Source organism: Carassius carassius, chromosome 9, assembly GCF_963082965.1.
Source record: "Carassius carassius chromosome 9, fCarCar2.1, whole genome shotgun sequence".
NCBI lineage: Eukaryota > Metazoa > Chordata > Actinopteri > Cypriniformes > Cyprinidae > Carassius > Carassius carassius.
Window position 1 is genome coordinate 14,667,048 of NC_081763.1, and position 22,903 is coordinate 14,689,950.

General features: G+C 38.4%; 1 pseudogene; it reads left to right on the forward strand.

Annotated features, from left to right (window-relative positions):
- The first annotated feature begins 664 nt into the window (after positions 1 to 664).
- Positions 665 to 21,956, forward strand: LOC132149039 (caveolae-associated protein 1-like; annotated as a pseudogene).
- The last annotated feature ends 947 nt before the right edge of the window (positions 21,957 to 22,903 follow it).

Sequence of the window (22,903 nt, forward strand, 5' to 3'; positions counted from 1 at the left end):
GTGGTTTCAGTTTAGCCAAGCTTATATTTAGAAAGACAGCACTCATATTCTTGTGATATTGCTTAATTTTATTTCAGGCCAAATTTGACCAGTTTGTATTTTTCTACACAAACAAACAGTACCAAGCTTTACAGTTTCCCCTCTCCCATCTTAAAGAGTCCTTTAATCGCTCACACTTGCTAGAGAGGAAACTCTCATTCCAGTGATGCTGCAGTGATAAGCGAACATTAAATATAAATAAATTAAAACAGCTCCTCACTCATCAAAATCACACAACTCTGCTTCCACTCCACACCACTCTCTTACTCTGGTCTGAAACTTTGCAAACTCCATCAGATTCATACTCACAGAAACGTCTTAGTCCTGTTGAACAAAATATTAACGCACTTGAAACTAAGTTTCAAATGTTATTGTTATACAAGTGTACATTTATCTAGACTCATTTATTGTGTTTCCAGTACCGCAACATGTTTCTGATAGTAAATTTCAAGATCAGATTTATGCTTTAATGAGTCAGAAATTGATTTGAGTTGTTTGTCTCATACACTTGCATATGCATAAATAAATGGGTGGTGGGTATGTATTCTTGTATCCCTTGCCAGGCTCTGGGGAGAGTGGAGACTCCCCTTAAAGGATCAGTGTGGGTGTGACCTTACAGTAAGTGATCACTGTAGAGGGCTGGACTATGGAGGTAAAGGGAAGACCTGACAGACGGGCTTCACAGGGAGCTGTGTTCACACACACTCCCACAAACCTTGGAGAGAGAGTCTGCTTCCACCAACTGGCCGTAGTCCTAGAGTACACTTGACGAAAAGAGAAAGGGAGGGAAAGTTTGAGGCATTATAGCAAACCTAGAGAGTAGTGCATAGGTAGTACATGTGACTTGAAAGAAAGATTGGTAAGAAGTAGCTAAGAAGAGTTTGAAAGAGTTGCCGAAGCTTGTTGCTTGCAAGTTGGAGTCATTCCGCTCCGATTGCTAGGTGTCTACTGTCATTCAAATCTTTTTTTAGTGCTTTATTTTTACCCTAGGACAGCTTTCTTGCACACCGTGCCACAAGTGTGCATGATTCTGCCTGCTGTCTGCAAGTAAGATTGTGTGTGTTTCATCTGAGTCTACTTGAAACCAAGCCATGGCCGACACAGACTTCAAACTGGAGCGTGCCGTCTTCGCCCGAAGTCTCTGATGAGGATGAGGAGGTCGCCTTGGTGCCTGCTGCCACCACCTTCAAGATGTTCAAATCAAAACGAGGTGATGATGATGATGATGATGATGACGATGATGACCTGGTGTTGGGGCCAGGACTCGATGGAGGTGGCAGTGGTGAGGCCCAGAAATCTGAGGCCGAGGCAACCGGCATGAAGGTCCTGGCACTCCTAGACAAGATCATAGGTGTGGTGGACCAGATCCAGCAGACTCAGACAGGCCTCGAGGCCAAGCAGGAGACCATGGAGAAGAATATGAGCAGCATACAGACGGAGCTGGCCAGGCTGGCGAAGAGTCATGTTGGAACGGCTGGGATGGTCAACAAGCTCCTGGACAAGGTGCGGAAGGTGAACGTCAACGTGAAGAGTGTGCGCACAGATCTGGAGAAGCAAGTGGAACGGATCAAAAAACTGGAGAACAATGAACATGAGCTCCTCAAGAGGAAGAACTTCAAAGTGCTCATCTTCCAGGTGAGTAATGGGTGCTTTGCAGAACGTATGATTGCAAAGTTTTTGATATCTGAGCCTGGCATTCCATCTCTTTTCATTTGTCTTAACTAATGGATGCTAATAAGTCTTTTAGCTTGTACTTCATTCAAAAGCAACTTAAAGGAACCCTCAAGCAACATTTACTCCACTGCATGGCTCAGTTCTTGCAGGGTTTGAACCTACAGTAGTTTGGTTACCATTCCCAGCTCTAACCAATGGGCTAGAACACCTTCTGATTGTGGAACTTGAGCTAATTCTGATTGGTTTTAAAAGCTTGAGTCCAGGTGGTGTGAGGTATTTCATAGTTTCATGTGTTTTTTCATTCTGTTCTCTATTATATTTGTTCTCAAATTCTTAAAATTAATTGCAATGCTTTGTACTGTATATGATGCACTCTTTCACAGATATCTTAGCAACATACATGTGCTTTCTGGGAAATAAGGTAATTGTACACTGCATTGACAAAGAGAAGGCCTATATGTTTTCCTTAATGTCTCTCTCTCTCTCTCTCTCTCTCGCTTTGGGGTGTGAGACAGTTGGCTGTGGCAGATAGTTTTCTGGCGTTGGGTATAGGATGAAGACATTAAGATTTATACCTATATTTTGCATAAATGAAAAAAGGATACAAATCTGTCACTGGGGCGGTACCCTTTCAGAAGGTACTAATATGCAAACTACATACTACAGTACTACATAATAATATGTATTATTCAGCTATAGATAAGGCACAAAGATGTACCTTTTGGCTTTTGTATCTTTTGGTCCCTCCCAAGTGAACCTTTCTGAGAGTGTATAGTTTACTCACACTCTTTATCATAGCTAAACTTACTGTACTTTAATAGAATATTAATATGCAATTAGCATGAAGCAGTTCTCCACCAGGCTGATGCAAAGAATGTATCACTTTTTTTTATCATTATTCAGTAACATACATATAGGTGTGTCTGAGCTGAAAGAATGATCATGATGTGATTTAAATGCTCATGCCAGTGTCAGTTCAGTGATGTTTCACAAAACGTTTTTGTGCTGACATAAAGTGCAACGGTGCAAACTCTTGAAAAATAATACCACACTTCATATGTAGAAAGTGTTTTCTTTCTTTGGTGATGTTTTGCTGAAATGCTAGATCAGTGTGAAGGGTAGATGAATTCGCTGTGTTGGGAGTCAGATTAAGTTTGATTAAAGCGTGCTGGATTGCAGTGTGAATGGTTGGAGACTCACTCTGAGACCCCCCCCCCCCCCCCCAAACTCTCTCTTACAGTCTAATTATAGTGAAGAATGTGGTAATGTCTACAAGGCTACCATAATGACACTACCGTCAGCCCAGAGGGAAAGAAAATCCTTCAGTTTTAGAAGTACTGCCTGACATTTGCATTGAACTTTGTCCTACCATTTCTCACAGTTCACTATAAAAAATATGTTATATTATATTGTAAATAAAATAAATATAATTTGATATTAATTCCATGTTGTTATTATTACATGCATAAAATTAAATGCATAGTAAAAATACCTTTTTGTGGTAAATACAATAAATTAATTACATTTTACAGCATTAAATACATAAAATTACCTAAATCTGCCTTTGAGATCTTTATGGTAATATGATTATAAAGTGTGACAATTTACATAAATATAAAATAAAAATATTATAAAATAATTATAATGTAATAGATTACATGCTGTTATTATTAAATTAATACTAAAAATATAATTTAGTATTAAATACAAAAAATTTATTTTACAGCATTAAATATAGTAAATTAACTTATATCATTACCATCGTCTTCTATATGGTAATATCTTTATAGCAGTGTGACTGACAGTGACAATTAACAAGAATATATTTAAAAATAAATATTTTTGTATTAATTACATTATTTTATATACACAACTTACATAATTACTTTATATTTGTCACGCTTCCCTCGGGAGTGGGGAATGAATGAGGAACGAGTAGCAAGGAGGCGCTGGAGATTCCTTCAAACATGGACATTAACAGCAGACAGCTAAACTAAGAATGGGACTTACTAAATATACAGGACTTGATGAGGGGAAGAAGAGGAACACCTGGGACTAAAGAAACAACATAGGAAACACCTGGGACAAATTAACACACACAAAACACAGAACAGAGTCTGACATAACGCCCCCCACTATTGATCTTTGAGCCCTAGCCCTCAACGCACTGCCCCCTCAACCCCCGCCCAAAAAAAAAACACTTAGGGAAATTTAAAGGGCTGTACTAGGGACCTGGAGCCCTTCCAGGGCGGAACGGGGGATCTGGAGCCTTTCCTGGTCTTGACTGGGGATCAGGAGCCTTTCCTGGGCTATGCTCTGGAGCTGGGCCGACACTGGAGTGAACTCTGGGGCCTGGGCCAACACTCTTTTTCTCACCCCTAGTTTCCTCTTCTGGATCAGGGGGAAAAGGTGTGGTCTAGGCCAACACTGGAGCAAACTCTGGGGCCTGAGGAGGGAATGAGGAACGAGGAGCAAAGAGATGCTGGAGATTCCTTCAAACATGGACTTTAATTCATAAGGGGAAATCTCAGGAACACAAGACATTTAACAGCTGACAGAAACTAAGAATGGGACTAAATATACAGGACTTGATGAGGGGAAGACGAGGAACACCTGTGACTAAAGAAACAACATAGGAAACATCTGGGACAAATTAACACACAAAACATGGGACAGAGTCTGACAGTATTATTGAATACATACTAAGATGCATTTTAATATTACAATAAATTACATTTTACAGCATTAAATACAATAAATGACCTTGCACGATAACTGCCATTGTCATCTATATTGATATCGTTATAGTGATTGACAGTATAGTGGATGGTACATTAATTGTTTTCCATTATATAATTGTGTTTAAAGACTCTTTTATGTTGTTATATTTTTTTATTATTCCTTTCTATCGGTGACATTATTGCGCTGCAGCAGTAGCATCTAATCTGCATGTAATATGTAGACAGGCTGAGGTTCATTGTGTTCCAGCACTTTGCTGTTGTTTACCCTACCAGCCTTACTGCATTTAGCCCCACTAACAACTCATTTCCTTCCAGCGCTGCTCTGAGAGGCTGCAGGCGGGAAAACAGTGGTGATGTGACTGGCCTCTAATGATGGAGCTGAATGATGGAAGATGACAGGAGTGAGTGAGGTCATTTATTGGTATATTTGTGAAATGTTGTTCTGTTAGCTATTCCCTATCCTTTCTCTGGGCAGATGTTGCCTAATGGGGTTTATTATAGTCTGTTAGGGATAATCAGAGAGAAAAGGGAAGCTTCCTGTGTATCTCTCCTGGGAATAAGCAATCTCAGAAACCATTTTTTTTTACCATTGTAAAACACTAATAACTACCAAAAACAGGGCTGAATGTCACAATATGAATCAAAGTTCATCACAAACTAGCTTTTTCACAAGCTGAGGATGGGAACAGTAATATATAGAAGGTGCACAGATTCAAACACTAAACACCATCATGGTAACATGCATGATACTGACATAATGCAATAAACTAAAATTTAACAACGTTACATGTAAGATAAAACCCTAATGTACACAACTGATGTGAAGTGTCATGCAGGGAATTCTGGGAATGTCAATTTTCGGTTTTTCAGTATAAATCACAAAACCTGCCAGTTTTTTTTACAGTGTTTTACTGTAGAATTACAGCAAATTTAATTAGTTATTCACAATGTATAGTACAATTTTATTATATGCATTAGTACTGTTTATAGTACAGTTTTTACTGTAGTGTCTTTTAAAATCACTATTATTTTTTACAGTGTGTATTCAAAGAGAAAACTGTTATTTCAAATTGTAAGTATTTGTAAGTAATTTGTAAGTAATTGTAGTACATCATTTCTATGTGTGTGTGCATGTGCATATATATTTGTGTGTGTGGATCTAATTGCTCATGAAGTCTCAGTTTCAGTCTTCTCTGGTGGAATGTCCACTGAGGCTGCAGGTTACACTACTGACATTTATCAGATATCTAATCACAGACCTCTGAGACTACATAAATTACCCCTGTAAAACTGGACTCCTGTAGGTGACGTGTGTGTGAGAGAGAGATGGAGAGAGTACACATATTTCATATATGGACATTTTAATTGATTTATTCAGAACTGACATTAACATCATTATTCTCAGAATGTATCATTGAAAGTTAGTATCAGAGCAGTTAATAAAGCGTAAGCATAAACGCAAGCAGAGCCTTACGAGGTTCCTTTTATTTTATTTGTTGAAATATCCACTGACTTCTAACTGCTTTACTGGTACCAAATTTGAAGACATTTTTATTGCATTGTTTAAATGACTCGTTTTTGCAGCTGTGCACCTGTGGGGAACTTGCATGTTAAAAACGTACTATATTAGGGATGCATATCATCTGAATGGTGTGCACATCATCTGTAGTGGTGTGCTGGGTGGAAGACGATGAGGTGTGGCTGTGACTTATGGGGGTTTGCTTGATCGTCAACATTACCGATGGCCTCTGCTCTATTTTTGCGCTGAATTCAGGGTGTCATATTCATCCAGACAGCAGTGTGTGTTCAGTGTAAGTGTGTGTGTCCAGGCCCGAATGCGATGTTTGATGAATGGGCTGAGAATAAATGAGGCGTGAGTTGCCACCAGTTTGTTGTATGTGGATGTGTTTATAAACCATCAGAAGCAGAAGAGTTGATCACTTAACTCATTTTTTAACGGTGCGTAATATGTCAAATATGAGATACAGGAAGTGACATCTGCATTTGGGTCCGGGTCCTGGAATTACTCCATTCTTTCATATCGATTGCATGGGGCAGGGCTGCAGACGAATATGGAGAAACACTTGATACGGTAGTGCAGAGCCAGACACAGCAACACACATCTGAAGGTAAAATTCATCTTTATTTATAATAAACTGGGATTAGGAGTCATTCTATTCCAATTATACTGGATGTCCACTTCAGTTCAGCATCTCTCAGATTTTGAACTCTTGTTTTTGATAGACAGAATTTGATATATATACAGAGATGGGCACAAATACATCAAAATTATGTTGTTACAATTTACAAATACTTGCTCATCAAATATTTATTTAAAATACATAATACTGGTGTGAGAAATGTATATAATTAATATACAAGTAATTAATTTGTCATTTGAAAATACAAAAATACAATCAATATTCAGAAGCATTAATTTGAAGTGTAAGAGACAGTGCCATTACATATAGTAATGGTGGAGTTAGATAAACACATAAGAGAAAGAGAAGACCTTTCCCCTCCTTCGACAGCTTATAAACAACATTTTCTTTAACCCTAACACTAGACAATATATTGATCCATATATCTTCTAATTTCTTATGTTCACTAAAGACACAACCGACTGTGTATGCTTGAATTCTATCAAGAATGTCTATGCTTTATTAATTAATGTTTCTTTATTGCTCCTTTATTGTTTCGTTATCATGTCAAAAATAAAGCAGTCCTGCATACCTGTATTGTTGTACCCCCTTGTCCTGTCAACAGTAAAAATTAACTCCTAAAAATGCTGATATGTAGCTGATACAGGCCCTGTGTAGAATTCAGGAACCCTTGTTACAAGCAACACCAATGGCCATTAACTGAACTGAGGCCAGAAACGTATTGTTCATGCTCTTGCACACAGTCGAGTAATGCAAGCGAGCAACGGCCAGTGTGATTCACCGACAACATGTCGACAGATGAAGTTTATTCAAATTACACTGTTATTAAATTAGTGAGCAATATCTTAATAGTAACAGTGAGCAATAATAATAGTATAAATTTTAATGCATAATTAGCCAGTTTGCACTGAGCACCAAAATATCTTCTTCCATTGTACCCCCCCCCCCAAATAAGAAGATGGAATCATGTATGAATTAAAGGGAAATGGAAATTCTTTCATTATTACTCACCCTCATGATGTTTCACACCCGTAAGACCTTTGTTCATCTTCCAAACTAAAATGATGATTTTTTTTAATGAAATCCAAGAGCTTTCTGTTTCTCCATAGGCAGCAATGCAACTTACACATTCAAAGCCCAGAACGATTGGAAAGACTCCATGTCACTCTAGTCATTTAACTTCAGTTTTATTAAGTGATGTGAGTGCTTTATTTGCTTAAAAAAAAAAAAAAAAAAAACATTGGGGGTTTGACCCTTCGAAGTCAAACTGGAGCCAGTCGCGGTGCACCACCTTGGAAGAAGTGCACAGGAGGAGGGATCCATGTGCGCCAACCAGGCCAACAGTATCCGCCATGTTGAATCCTCCGGGCAGGCCGTGCGGACCCTACCTGTTTACCTCTTAACAATTTCATGCCCCTCTTGAACTCTCTCTACAAAGTTCTTTTCAACTTTCCCTCACGGTACTTGTTGACTTGATCTCATGCTGGTATTTAGCCGTAGGATGGAGTTTACCACCCACTTTGGGCTGCATTCACAAGCAACCTGACACTGATAGCAGCCTCACACCGTCCACGGCCTAAGCCTCCATCAGAAGGACTTGGGACCCCGGCCTGAGCCTAGAGAGCGGTCTTATGTACACCACATTTCCCTTGCCCCGTGGCTGGGCTCTTCCCTCATCGCTCGACGCTACTGAGGGAATACTTTTTAGTTTCTTTTCCTCCGCTTAGTAATATGCTTAAATTCAGCGGGTCATCTTATCTATTCTGAATTTGTAAGCAAGATGGAGTTGAGACAGGGAGGCTGTCCTTAAAAGAGGTTCACCAGCTGGGGCTCAATGCACTATCATCCCCCGGTCTGACCCCCATGACGGCAGACCCACTTGCAGCTGTGGAGAAGGAACTCCTCCTATCTGCCTTCTCCCCCTGGAGAAGGACTTGGGGGGGGGGCAAGGGGATGCGACCCAAGGCGGTCTGCATTTCAGAGGACAGAGAGGGATGGGGAAACCCCCAAACCCCTGCAATCCTCTAGCTGCGGGTCTCAGAGGGCCCGATCAATGGGAAAGCAACCCTCAGACAGGTTTGCCCCTGGGCTGGGCAGGGCAGCAAAGTGTGTTCGAAGTGCTGATGATCAATGTGTTCTGCAATTCACATGAGTTCTTCTTCGAGTATTCCACCGCTGAGAGATGTACTCTTTTTTTTTTTTTTTTTTTTTAAGTTTGAGGTCTTGCAACGCATCTTGTGAAAGTTTGTGAAAAAAAGGGGGGTTGTAACCACAGACGGGCGCTCCCTATGACTGGTGGTCTTTGAACTCACGGTCCCAGCAGGACACCGGGCCTGTAGGGTACCTGTCGGGTGTGGAGGCCACCTAAAGGAAAGCACTGAAGAGACGTATTGTGACCCTTGCTTCCTCTGCTTACGCTGCGATTTTCTTTTTTTTGGGTGGTGGCGGTAGGGAAGGGGAGACCTCTCCGCGCACACCCCGAGGCAAGCTGGAAAAACTGTGATAATAGGCTATAGTTGGCAGTACTTTTAACACAGATGAAGAAAGATATTGTATTATCTGAGAATAAAATGACCTTGACTAAGTATTTTAAGCATTTCAAATACAAATTATTTTCTCTCAAAGTATTCAATGACAAATTACATTAGATTTTTTTTTCAAGCAAAATACAAATGACAAAATACTCAAAAGTAATTAAATACGCATTTTAAATACATTTAAATAAAATACTGCCCATCTCTCTTTCTCTTTCTCTCTCTGTCTCTCTCTCTATTTATAAGGAAGTTAATGGTTGAAAAGGCTGTACCTCTTTGACATTATGAAGCTGTCAGATATATAAAAACAGCAGATGGCTCCTGTTTCAGCCGCAGTAGTTTAATATAACCTTTAGCCAGTGAGAGACCGATTCAGTGGTGTGTGTTGTTGTGCCTGTTTTATTCCTTTATTAATGGCGTCTTAACCTTGAAATACTACGTGCGTGTGCACCTGTGGTTCTGGTGTCCTGACTGGCATGACAAAGATCTTGTCTCTCATGCAAGAGACATTGTATTTTCGTAATACCTGTCACAAAACCCATACTAAAGTCATGGTTAAAGTTATTATTTTTTATTTTCTCATTAGGAGTTCTGTTGTACAGCTGCTTCTCTGAACCCAGCAGAAGTCAACAGCTGCCCAGTGCCTCTACCTTCACATGCCTTTCAACATCATGCCTCTAACACACACACACACAAACAAACAGCTGTTATCTACTCATCACCAGCTGATTTTGTTTAGCTGTATATGTCATGCGAACGACTGCACCAAATGTTTTTACTGCTGTCTTGGTAATGGTTGTCATGGTGCCATGTTCCAAAGATCGCTGTTAATCTGGGTAATTGTTTGCCTCTTTTAGTGGGTTAGATGGGGATCCTTCTATATATATAGTGTGGAATGACATTCTCTTTAGCCTAGAGCTTTTGAGCAGGACTTTGAGGGTATTACACGGCACCAGACCAGTGGTGATGTGACTGGCCTCTAATGATGGAGCTGAATGATGGAAGATGACAGGAGTGAGTGAGGTCATTTATTGGTATATTTGTGAAATGTTGTTCTGTTAGCTATTCCCTATCCTTTCTCTGGGCAGATGTTGCCTAATGGGGTTTATTATAGTCTGTTAGGGATAATCAGAGAGAAAAGGGAAGCTTCCTGTGTATCTCTCCTGGGAATAAGCAATCTCAGAAACCATTTTTTTTTACCATTGTAAAACACTAATAACTACCAAAAACAGGGCTGAATGTCACAATATGAATCAAAGTTCATCACAAACTAGCTTTTTCACAAGCTGAGGATGGGAACAGTAATATATAGAAGGTGCACAGATTCAAACACTAAACACCATCATGGTAACATGCATGATACTGACATAATGCAATAAACTAAAATTTAACAACGTTACATGTAAGATAAAACCCTAATGTACACAACTGATGTGAAGTGTCATGCAGGGAATTCTGGGAATGTCAATTTTCGGTTTTTCAGTATAAATCACAAAACCTGCCAGTTTTTTTTACAGTGTTTTACTGTAGAATTACAGCAAATTTAATTAGTTATTCACAATGTATAGTACAATTTTATTATATGCATTAGTACTGTTTATAGTACAGTTTTTACTGTAGTGTCTTTTAAAATCACTATTATTTTTTACAGTGTGTATTCAAAGAGAAAACTGTTATTTCAAATTGTAAGTATTTGTAAGTAATTTGTAAGTAATTGTAGTACATCATTTCTATGTGTGTGTGCATGTGCATATATATTTGTGTGTGTGGATCTAATTGCTCATGAAGTCTCAGTTTCAGTCTTCTCTGGTGGAATGTCCACTGAGGCTGCAGGTTACACTACTGACATTTATCAGATATCTAATCACAGACCTCTGAGACTACATAAATTACCCCTGTAAAACTGGACTCCTGTAGGTGACGTGTGTGTGAGAGAGAGATGGAGAGAGTACACACTGTAATATTTCATATATGGACATTTTAATTGATTTATTCAGAACTGACATTAACATCATTATTCTCAGAATGTATCATTGAAAGTTAGTATCAGAGCAGTTAATAAAGCGTAAGCATAAACGCAAGCAGAGCCTTACGAGGTTCCTTTTATTTTATTTGTTGAAATATCCACTGACTTCTAACTGCTTTACTGGTACCAAATTTGAAGACATTTTTATTGCATTGTTTAAATGACTCGTTTTTGCAGCTTTGCACCTGTGAGGAACTTGCATGTTAAAAACGTACTATATTAGGGATGCATATCATCTGAATGGTGTGCACATCATCTGTAGTGGTGTGCTGGGTGGAAGACGATGAGGTGTGGCTGTGACTTATGGGGGTTTGCTTGATCGTCAACATTACCGATGGCCTCTGCTCTATTTTTGCGCTGAATTCAGGGTGTCATATTCATCCAGACAGCAGTGTGTGTTCAGTGTAAGTGTGTGTGTCCAGGCCCGAATGCGATGTTTGATGAATGGGCTGAGAATAAATGAGGCGTGAGTTGCCACCAGTTTGTTGTATGTGGATGTGTTTATAAACCATCAGAAGCAGAAGAGTTGATCACTTAACTCATTTTTTAACGGTGCGTAATATGTCAAATATGAGATACAGGAAGTGACATCTGCATTTGGGTCCGGGTCCTGGAATTACTCCATTCTTTCATATCGATTGCATGGGGCAGGGCTGCAGACGAATATGGAGAAACACTTGATACGGTAGTGCAGAGCCAGACACAGCAACACACATCTGAAGGTAAAATTCATCTTTACTTATAATAAACTGGGATTAGGAGTCATTCTATTCCAATTATACTGGATGTCCACTTCAGTTCAGCATCTCTCAGATTTTGAACTCTTGTTTTTGATAGACAGAATTTGATATATATACAGAGATGGGCACAAATACATCAAAATTATGTTGTTACAATTTACAAATACTTGCTCATCAAATATTTATTTAAAATACATAATACTGGTGTGAGAAATGTATATAATTAATATACAAGTAATTAATTTGTCATTTGAAAATACAAAAATACAATCAATATTCAGAAGCATTAATTTGAAGTGTAAGAGACAGTGCCATTACATATAGTAATGGTGGAGTTAGATAAACACATAAGAGAAAGAGAAGACCTTTCCCCTCCTTCGACAGCTTATAAACAACATTTTCTTTAACCCTAACACTAGACAATATATTGATCCATATATCTTCTAATTTCTTATGTTCACTAAAGACACAACCGACTGTGTATGCTTGAATTCTATCAAGAATGTCTATGCTTTATTAATTAATGTTTCTTTATTGCTCCTTTATTGTTTCGTTATCATGTCAAAAATAAAGCAGTCCTGCATACCTGTATTGTTGTACCCCCTTGTCCTGTCAACAGTAAAAATTAACTCCTAAAAATGCTGATATGTAGCTGATACAGGCCCTGTGTAGAATTCAGGAACCCTTGTTACAAGCAACACCAATGGCCATTAACTGAACTGAGGCCAGAAACGTATTGTTCATGCTCTTGCACACAGTCGAGTAATGCAAGCGAGCAACGGCCAGTGTGATTCACCGACAACATGTCGACAGATGAAGTTTATTCAAATTACACTGTTATTAAATTAGTGAGCAATATCTTAATAGTAACAGTGAGCAATAATAATAGTATAAATTTTAATGCATAATTAGCCAGTTTGCACTGAGCACCAAAATATCTTCTTCCATTGTACCCCCCCCCCCCCAAATAAGAAGATGGAATCATGTATGAATTAAAGGGAAATGGAAATTCTTTCATTATTACTCACCCTCATGATGTTTCACACCCGTAAGACCTTTGTTCATCTTCCAAACTAAAATGATGATTTTTTTTAATGAAATCCAAGAGCTTTCTGTTTCTCCATAGGCAGCAATGCAACTTACACATTCAAAGCCCAGAACGATTGGAAAGACTCCATGTCACTCTAGTCATTTAACTTCAGTTTTATTAAGTGATGTGAGTGCTTTATTTGCTTAAAAAAAAAAAAAAAAAAAACATTGGGGGTTTGACCCTTCGAAGTCAAACTGGAGCCAGTCGCGGTGCACCACCTTGGAAGAAGTGCACAGGAGGAGGGATCCATGTGCGCCAACCAGGCCAACAGTATCCGCCATGTTGAATCCTCCGGGCAGGCCGTGCGGACCCTACCTGTTTACCTCTTAACAATTTCATGCCCCTCTTGAACTCTCTCTACAAAGTTCTTTTCAACTTTCCCTCACGGTACTTGTTGACTTGATCTCATGCTGGTATTTAGCCGTAGGATGGAGTTTACCACCCACTTTGGGCTGCATTCACAAGCAACCTGACACTGATAGCGGCCTCACACCGTCCACGGCCTAAGCCTCCATCAGAAGGACTTGGGACCCCGGCCTGAGCCTAGAGAGCGGTCTTATGTACGCCACATTTCCCTTGCCCCGTGGCTGGGCTCTTCCCTCATCGCTCAACGCTACTGAGGGAATACTTTTTAGTTTCTTTTCCTCCGCTTAGTAATATGCTTAAATTCAGCGGGTCATCTTATCTATTCTGAATTTGTAAGCAAGATGGAGTTGAGACAGGGAGGCTGTCCTTAAAAGAGGTTCACCAGCTGGGGCTCAATGCACTATCATCCCCCGGTCTGACCCCCATGACGGCAGACCCACTGGCAGCTGTGGAGAAGGAACTCCTCCTAGCTGCCTTCTCCCCCTGGAGAAGGACTTGGGGGGGCAAGGGGATGCGACCCAAGGCGGTCTGCATTTCAGAGGACAGAGAGGGATGGGGAAACCCCCAAACCCCTGCAATCCTCTAGCTGCGGGTCTCAGAGGGCCCGATCAATGGGAAAGCAACCCTCAGACAGGTTTGCCCCTGGGCTGGGCAGGGCAGCAAAGTGTGTTCGAAGTGCTGATGATCAGTTCTTCTTCGAGTATTCCACCGCTGAGAGATGTACTCTTTTTTTTTTTTTTTTTTTTAAGTTTGAGGTCTTGCAACGCATCTTGTGAAAGTTTGTGAAAAAAAGGGGGGTTGTAACCACAGACGGGCGCTCCCTATGACTGGTGGTCTTTGAACTCACGGTCCCAGCAGGACACCGGGCCTGTAGGGTACCTGTCGGGTGTGGAGGCCACCTAAAGGAAAGCACTGAAGAGACGTATTGTGACCCTTGCTTCCTCTGCTTACGCTGCGATTTTCTTTTTTTTGGGTGGTGGCGGTAGGGAAGGGGAGACCTCTCCGCGCACACCCCGAGGCAAGCTGGAAAAACTGTGATAATAGGCTATAGTTGGCAGTACTTTTAACACAGATGAAGAAAGATATTGTATTATCTGAGAATAAAATGACCTTGACTAAGTATTTTAAGCATTTCAAATACAAATTATTTTCTCTCAAAGTATTCAATGACAAATTACATTAGATTTTTTTTTCAAGCAAAATACAAATGACAAAATACTCAAAAGTAATTAAATACGCATTTTAAATACATTTAAATAAAATACTGCCCATCTCTCTTTCTCTTTCTCTCTCTGTCTCTCTCTCTATTTATAAGGAAGTTAATGGTTGAAAAGGCTGTACCTCTTTGACATTATGAAGCTGTCAGATATATAAAAACAGCAGATGGCTCCTGTTTCAGCCGCAGTAGTTTAATATAACCTTTAGCCAGTGAGAGACCGATTCAGTGGTGTGTGTTGTTGTGCCTGTTTTATTCCTTTATTAATGGCGTCTTAACCTTGAAATACTACGTGCGTGTGCACCTGTGGTTCTGGTGTCCTGACTGGCATGACAAAGATCTTGTCTCTCATGCAAGAGACATTGTATTTTCGTAATACCTGTCACAAAACCCATACTAAAGTCATGGTTAAAGTTATTATTTTTTATTTTCTCATTAGGAGTTCTGTTGTACAGCTGCTTCTCTGAACCCAGCAGAAGTCAACAGCTGCCCAGTGCCTCTACCTTCACATGCCTTTCAACATCATGCCTCTAACACACACACACACAAACAAACAGCTGTTATCTACTCATCACCAGCTGATTTTGTTTAGCTGTATATGTCATGCGAACGACTGCACCAAATGTTTTTACTGCTGTCTTGGTAATGGTTGTCATGGTGCCATGTTCCAAAGATCGCTGTTAATCTGGGTAATTGTTTGCCTCTTTTAGTGGGTTAGATGGGGATCCTTCTATATATATAGTGTGGAATGACATTCTCTTTAGCCTAGAGCTTTTGAGCAGGACTTTGAGGGTATTACACGGCACCAGACACACTGGCAGCAGCATTAATGTGGTGTTTATGGTTACTGTATTTGTACTATTGCTTTCGTACTACATAATTGCAGCCAGGATCTAAAATGAACTTTTTGAGTGAACTGAGAATTTACTGGCCATAAGTATTTCTTATCAGCCATGAAACTGCATTTTCCATGATTTCTGTTATAATAGTTAACAGTGCAGGTCATTGTGTTATATGAGACACTGCATCTTTCCCAAAAACATAAAAAACAATTGTGATTTTGCTGCAATTTTGCTTTAGTCAACTAAAAAGTATAGCCAGAGTGAAAGTTTAAACACCCTGGAAAAGGTACATTTGAACCATGTGTTAAGACACCAGCCAACTGGCAAGCATTTTGTTTGCTCCCCAAAGCCAGATTTTACTGGGATTTGGTGCTCTGTAAGTGTTAATTTTGGCCTCTGGTTTAAACCTTATACCCGGTGACTCAACTCTAGGCATTTGGTTTGCTAAAATTGTTGCATTTACAATAATTAAAATTGTTATATTTACAAGAATCTATATAAAAAATTGGACTTTGCTGTGCATATTGATACGGTTTGGCACTTTTTGCCTTAGTATCAGCTTATATGTTCCAGTAATGGCCACAATACACAGTATGATCTTTATTAATTCTCTTTGGTAAGAAATGTAATGATTTCAATGATTTTGACTATGGTTTACATTATAAGTGGCCTGTTGCTTTATAAGAGAAATCATGTCAGTTGCAGATATTTGTTCACAGTGCTAACCCTCATTTCAATCAGTCTCTGATTATTTATTTTCTGCACTGTAATTTTTTTTAGATTCACTGTTTAATACAGGCTCTGTTTATGGATGTAGTAATTCAAATAATAATTAATAAATTCAAATAATTGCTGCTATCTAAAATAGACTGATTTGATCATTCTATTTAACTTTAGTAATATACTGTAAATTAAAATAATTCAAATACTATAAATGTTATTTTATTTAAATATATTTAGCATGACGTGTTTTACCAGTACTGTCTAATTTCAGCTTTTTAATTCAAATTTTTTGATTTTCAGTGTTGTCATTATTAATGACAAACTAAATCTTTGACTTTTTTGCTGTTAAAGACCACATCCTGTAAATTTACATCACAAATTACTTTTATGTTTATTGGTGGATCTTGACCTTTTTAATACAGAAGACATGGAGAACATATATGGAAATAATTAGGAGGAGTTGCTAATGTGCCATCTTAATCATAACATCTGTGATTCAACCGCAGAATATAATGCAGTACATTTGGTATTCCTTGAATCTATATTATCCACCAGGACATGTTAACTGGGATTTGTTGTGGCCCAGCAAATTGTTATGGAAAAAGGTTCTTTCCAGTAACGTGATTTCCTCCCCAGTATTTACATATATTCTCAGTAATTCTGTGTGTGTTTACACCGAGTTCTCTCTGTTGGCTTTGGCTGTTTGAATTGAGTATTTGCAGTGTATGTGCAATGATCACTGCACATTTCCAGCATTGTGTAACACCGCAGACATCTCCGGACCTCTATGTTCTGGCTTGTTCTGGAGTTTTAGGGTGTTTATCGAACCCAGGTTCACATAAGGACTAACTTTTTGGGATCAAAATGCGGACATTTTTGACTATGCAAATGAATGGAAAACAGTAGCTGCTAAACTCAAATGGAGGCATCACTAAAATCAGCCAAGACATAAAGTAAAGCTCATATCTAACCCAATGCAGATTATCTGGGATGTTTATTAGGTGTCTGTTGTGTTTTTTTCTCTCTCTCTCTCTCTCTCTCTCTCTCTCTCTCTCTCACACACACACACACACACACACACACACACACACACACACACACAGCACACACAGCACAGTACCTGCAGGTCTTCAGTCCAGTGCCTGACTCTGAGCAGTCTGTGAGTCAGTCAGTGGATGCGGTTACCATGGTGAAAGCATCCGTGTTTACTGGTTAGGGTGCAGGATGGAAAAGTGATACAGTAATAGGTGATTAAGGAGTGAATAAATGAGCACTGTTCAGGGAATGAGACAGATGGAATACAAAGAGAGGAAATGCCAGCCTAAAATAAATGCATACATACATCATCAGCCTTCACAACCAGAACATTTGTGGTACTTCTGGATACAGCCATTGATCAAGAGAAAAAATAAACCAGCTGTCTTTACATTGGCTTATGATTAAATAACATAATATGATAACTTACAAGCTGAGCGGAACGTTTTTCCTTCTCAAAATAGCGTCTGTTTTATGGGTAGCACACGTTTGTCTTTTCTTTTTTATTTATGTTTTTTTGCCTAACATGGATGTTTTCAAGTATCTTTTAACCTACATATTGTGTTCGAATATCTGCTGACATTCTCCTTTAACTGTTGTGGCTCAGATGGTGTCTGATGTCTCACTCAAATAGATGGCTTTGCATTGTTGTGTTTGTGCTTGACTGAGAGTATTTATTTGCAAACAGTTCTCCAGGGGAAATCTCTGATGCTTTTCTTTTCTTTTTTCTTTCTTTTTCTTTCTTTCTTTTTTTTTGTGATAAATCTCTTTGAATTGCTCACCCGGCCCTAGTTGAGTGTGCAAAAAAAAGACTGAATAAGAGCTTTTTATTATTTCAGTCTTTCATAAAACTTTGTTTCTCTGGGTGAGCCAGTGCTGTTTACTTCAACCCTGAAGTACAATTGAACATTTAAACTACACAATGATAAAACATGCAATTTATATCTCTTTCAAATTTTGTTAACAGTTCTAAAATTGTATATGCACCAATGCACCAGAGCAGTGTGTGTGTGTGTGTGTGTGTGTGTGTGTGCTGTCTGTGACACTACTAGATATAGCCTAGTTTTGAACATGTAAAACGGTGTAATATATATACAGGGGCGTAGATTACCCGCACTTTTTCAGGCATGTGTGTTCATATAGAGGTTTTCAAGAGCTAGTGTGAATAAATAAAGATTTTAACTAAAAAAGACAGGATAGCCTGCGCATGACCTGATGTTTTTTTCGGACCTAGCAGGCGAAATGAACATCACGGAGCGCTAACTCTCCTGCAGTGTGTGTTTCATTCATCCTCGAAGCCGGAGGGAGCTCTCGCGCAGAAAGTCATAACGGGAAATTCCTAATATGGGCAACAGCGTCCAGCTATCGCTGTATGAAGACAGTTGTTTTCGGTTTTGTTTTTTTCACGTCCAAAAAAATCTCCAGCAGGTGATAAATAAAGTGTAAGAACAATGCAGTGCTAATTGACACAGCATCATGCCTTATTATGTGATAAATAGTGTTTGTAGTATATAAACACATCATTTTTATTTGTTATTGTCCAGCAGTTATAGATTTCTAAGACAAAAAAAGAAAAGAAAAGCTAGAAATTAGAGAAGAATTAGTTGCCTTTAGTATCCACTACCAGTCAAAAGTTTTTGAACAGTAAGCTTGTTAATGTTTTTTAATTCTCTTCTGTTCTCCAAGCCTGCATTTATTTGATCCAAGTACTGCAAATCAGTGAAATTTTGCAATATATTTACTAGCCTATTTAAAATAGCTGTTTTCTATTTGAATATATTTCAAAATGTAATGTATTGAGATTTCAAAGATGATTTTTTTTTTTTTTGCATCATTGCTCCAGTCACACGGTTCTTCAGAAATAATTCTGATATACTGATTTGTTGCTAAAAAAAAAAAATTCTTATTAAGATAATGTTGAAAACAGCTGAGTAGAATTTTTTCAGGTTTCTTTGATGAATAGACAGTTCAGAAGAGCAGCATTTATCTGAAATAGAAATCTCTTGTAAAATGATGTCTTTATCATCACTTTTGATCAATTTAAAGAATGCTTGCTAAATAAAAGTATTAATTTGTGTAATTTATTTAACAAAAAAAAATATATATACATGTATGTATATGTATATATATATATATATATATATATATATACTGACTAAGCTTTTGAATGATATAGTGTATAATGTTGCAAAAGCTTTTTATTTCACATAAATGCTGATCTGTGGATCCTTCTATTCATCAAAGAATGCTGAAGAAAATGTACTCATCTGTTTTAAATACTGATAATCAGCAAATCAGCATATTAAGAATGATTTCTGATTAATGTGACACTGAAGACTGGAGGAATGATGCTGAAAATTCACCTTTGATCACAGGAATACATTACATTTAAAATATACTAAGATAGAAAACAGTTATTTTAAATAGTATAAATATTTCACAATATTACTGCTTTTGCTGTACTTTGGATCAAATAAAGGCAGACTTGGTGAGCAGAAGAGACTTCTTTCAAAACATAAAAAATCTTACTGTTAAAAAACTGTTGACTATTAGGTTATATAGTTTATAGAAATGTTATATTTTAATGAAATTACACACAGACATATATGTGTGTGTGTGTGTGTGTGTGTGTGTGTTTGTGATTTCTGTCCCCCTCACTTCTGAAAAGATGGCTACGCCCCTGTGTATATATATATATATATATATATATATATATATATATATATATATATATATATATATATATATATATATATATATATAGTTGTTGTTCAAATTTTTTCCTTATATACATGTGAATCATCGCATTTACAGCGCCCCCTAGAGGGAGTGCTATATTCGTCTGAGGAGTCCATTAGGTTTTAGTAACGGCCCATATTTAAAATGAATCACATTGACATTTTCTCATTCTAGTTGCATAGACATCAGTTTATTATCTTACTAAAAAGTTCCTCCACCCGTGTGCTCATGGTGATTATCTTTCCCAGTGCTGAGACGAGTTATATCATGTCCTGAATTTCTGTTTACTGCATCACCTGCAAATGAGGACTGAATGACTCAATGGGATATAAAACACCTTGTTAAGAACAAGTTTGGGGTAACAATTTAGAGCGATTATAATTCTTGTGCAGGAATGAAGACCAACTGGTTATGAAGCCAGAAAACAATCTGTAAACTCTTATTCGATATTAGTTTCATGATGAAGTCAGCGTTCAAAGTTAAGTCAAAATAATTTTAACCCCAATTCATATTTTATTTCCATATATCCTTTCATTATTATTTTGTTAGGGTTAGCAATCGGTCAAAAAAACAAAACGAACACTGCAATAATACTATCGTAATACTAATACTTAGTCAATTGTTTGTCTGTTTTGTTGAAAGCATGTTATTTTTTTTAATGAAAAAATCAGGGACAAATATTGCTCAGATATTGGACTCACCCCCTTTACACCCCTGTTTTCCAGCTCTCAAAAAAAACTAGTTGAAGAGCCCTGGTTTAAAGAGTCATGAATCCCCCTGAGTATTATGGACAGGAACATGGCCTGTTGAGTATGCTCTTATGAAACATGTATTTGAACATTTGTTTTTTATATTCAGTACTTTTTGTCTAATAATGAAAGTGAAAATTTCTCTGATTCTCTGTAGTAAGAAATGATACTATTCATGCCTAATTTAATACCAACTGCTTAGATTCAGATCTGGAAGTTAAAAAATATTCTGATCTTGTCTGGTCTAATCTAATCTTAGTTCCTTAATTTTTCTCCCCTTTTCTCTCAGGACAAGGTAAAACCTGTGAAGGTCTCTAAGAAGCTAGTGGCTGCAGGAGAGGAAGGAGAGCAGGTGCTGAGTGAAGGAGCAGAGGAAGACCATTGCTCTGTAGAGGAAGTTGAGGTTGAGGAGATCATAGAGGAATCTCGTGCTGAACGCATCAAACGCAGCGGCCTCCAGAAGGTGGACAAGCTGAAGGTAGCCTTCAGCAAGGGGCAGATGGAGAAGACCAGACAGAAAACCAAGGAGAATCTGGAAAAAACCCGACAGAGAACTAAAGAGAACCTGGAAAAGACACGTCAGAGAACCCGAGAGAACCTTGAGAAGACCAAGAAAAGCTTGGGCAAGAAGATGGGTAAGCTAGGAACAAAGATGACGCCTAACACTGAACACCGTGAGAAGATCCGCAGCTCCAGAGAGAAGATGAAGAAGTCACTGACGCCCGATCACACCATCTACGCCCGCTCCAAATCAACCACCTACCGTGTACCACCTTTCACCTTCCACGTCAAGAAGATCCGTGAGGGTGAGGTCGAACCCACACCAGAACCAGAGGAAGAGGAGGAGCAGGTGGAGCAGAATGAGGAGGTCCAGGAGGAAGGAGGACTAGTGTCAAGGGTGGAGGAAAGTGTACTGGTCAATCTTGACAGCCTGGAGATGGAGGCCTTACTAGAGGCAGCTGATCAATCACGGCTGGCGTTCCAGGAGACGGTGAGGCCATGGGAGAAGGCTGGCCAGTAAATCCAACATGCTGAGCGCTGGGAAAAATAATGTGGAGGTCTGGAGATAAATCAATATGTAGGGAACCGAGATGTGCTTGAGGTCGGAATAAAGAGCAAATGAATGGAGTCGACTGGACCTTTGGCTGAACATTTTGTTTGTTTGTTTCTTATTATCCTCTCAACCCCAAGGTTGCATTTTTTGTTTTATTTTTGTTTTGTTCAATTGTCAATTTTTACATTGATTACTGGTCAATTTTGTGTCAAATAAAAAAGTCCCAAGACTTAATCTACATTTAACATCTTAAAAAAGAATATTTTCAAAAACACTCTCATGGCAATTAGTTCCTATATTAGACATTTAATTTTAACTTATTCATTTGTAATCAAGGCTACCCGGTTGCAGCCAGATATTTCCAATATATATTTATATTAAAGTGCCTATATTTCATGAACACCTTGTGTTCTTTGTACTATCATGTGACGTGATGTCTGCTAATTTCAACAGTATGAATTAAAAGCAGGCTCTATGCATCTTGTAGAACATCTGGGCTTCGTTTTAATGTCATGAATGAACTGTTGGAAGCCGTTGAAAGGGAAAACTTCAAGGTGCTGGAAAGTATGTTGTCTGTTGGAAATATTGTTGTGAGGGAAGGTAAATAGAAAAATATTCTAATTAAAGTGAAAGTGGAAAGAAGCAGTTGCAAATGACTACTGACTGGACTTTTTTCTTTGAAAACTGAAGGTTTCAATGATGACGTGGATTCTGGGGAGCTGTTTTGTGGTGTAAACACTGAATTGAATGTAATCCAAGCTCCAAAGGTTTTAAATGCTTCACTCTCTGACTCAGACTTTATGTAAATTACTCATTGCTTCAAATGACATCCAGAGATGGTGTAATGTAATATTTTATCTATATATGTAAAGAAGAAGCTCTTAAAAACCTATAAGATCAAGTGGAATATCAGTTTTATTCATTTTGAGTTAAATTCATTGGACTGTTTGCCTTGTTTGAATATATACACTTGAACTAACAAGTTCAAAGCAAGGCTATTAACTTTCACATACACACACGAATACAGTATTACGTGAAGGTCTGAATGAAGCTGCTTATGGCTCTGCTGCTATCCTTGATTTGTGGCTGTATAAATGGATTTTAGGTGTAGGTTGATTGTAAAAACAAATAAAAGTGTCCACCTTTGTGCTGTAAGACCTGAGGCTTGCTTTA